The sequence below is a fragment of the Microtus ochrogaster genome, chromosome 22 (assembly GCF_000317375.1).
Source record: "Microtus ochrogaster isolate Prairie Vole_2 chromosome 22, MicOch1.0, whole genome shotgun sequence".
Lineage (NCBI taxonomy): Eukaryota > Metazoa > Chordata > Mammalia > Rodentia > Cricetidae > Microtus > Microtus ochrogaster.
This window is the reverse complement of record NC_022023.1, coordinates 29,666,804-29,668,220: the sequence shown is the minus strand read 5'-3', so window position 1 is coordinate 29,668,220 and position 1,417 is coordinate 29,666,804.

Below are 1,417 nucleotides of genomic sequence, written 5' to 3'. Positions count from 1 at the left end.
CCAGGACAGGCTCCAAAGCCACAGAGAAACCCTGTCTCGAAAAAACAAAAACAAACAAAAAAAATGGTTAAAATTGTCTGGTCACAAAGCAGGTGACAATGTGGGGCAGTGCTGCCGACAAAGTCCTGCGATGGCAGCTCCAACCAGGCCAGAGTCTTTCCGAGTAAACACAGGAATTGTTTTTGGGTAAACAGAAACCTCAACCCAACCTTGCTGTTTAAGAGGAACAGTCAACTACCTCAGGGAAAGGCATCTTGTTTCAGATCCACCCTATCTACAACAGATCCAATTCCCTACACTAACCCCTAGGCTGTTCAGGCCGGCATGCCTCCTGCGGCAGCTACCTTCCCAATAAAACTGACAAGGCGTATTTCTTGGGGTGGTGTTCTCTAGTCTGTGAGTCAGCTTGGCAGTTTGTCTCCAAATAGTCATCTTTCTACCCAAGTTCAATGGTTTCATTGTGCCTTGCTTATGAGAATAACAACTTTTATGGGATAATCTCATTCAGTAGTTTCTGGGTTTTGTTCTTTCAAGACAGGGTTTCTCTATGTAGCCTTAACTGTCCTGGAACTCACTCTGTAGACCAGGCTGGCCTCGAACTCTGGGATAGACTGCCTCTGCTTCCCAAGTGCTGGGATTAAAGGCGTGGGCCCCCACAGCCCGACTAACAAAAGATTTTTTTTTAAATTAAGCTTTCATTAGCAGCATGATTTAAAATAAGAAAAAATACAAAACAAAGCAAGAAAACATTTGGAGCAATCTAACAACCAACATCTGGACATCATACAGTATTAAAACAATAATTGTGTGAGAACATGGAAATAGACTACTTTTCATCATTCAATAACTAAAAAAAAAATGCATTGCTTTTGAAAACGTGGGAAATGCCCGCAATACTTAGGTGACTGTGGCGGAGTGAGTCAAAATAACTTTCTCCAAAAATGGTGACATACTTTATAAAGAATTAAAATGAAATAATACAGTATGATCACAAGGTCAATGATCCAGAGCAAAGGCAGCGGACCTCCCAGGAAGCCGAGCGACGTGAAGACTGCATCTCTTTGGTAGCTAGGATGGAAGTTCTCTTTGGTAGCTAGGATGGAAGTTCCAAGGACCTGTGCAGGTTGGGGACAGAGCATCTCCGACAGAGGCCCTGGGCTCTGAATACTGCAGAGCGAGCTCTCTCTGCCCCAGACACTGCACCAGCACGCTCCACCGAATTATTTCTCGGCTTCTACGCCGACCTCAGAAGCCCTTTCATCCTCGGTCCCCACAGCATGCCTCCCAGCCACCCCCAATCCCTCCCCACCTTGCTTGCCTTCGCCACCCGACCCCAGGCTTCCAATCCCGCCCCGCCCGCTCAGCTCCGCTCTCGGCCCGTGGGGCGCGGCGCGCACGCGCAGCGGAGGGCGGCGCG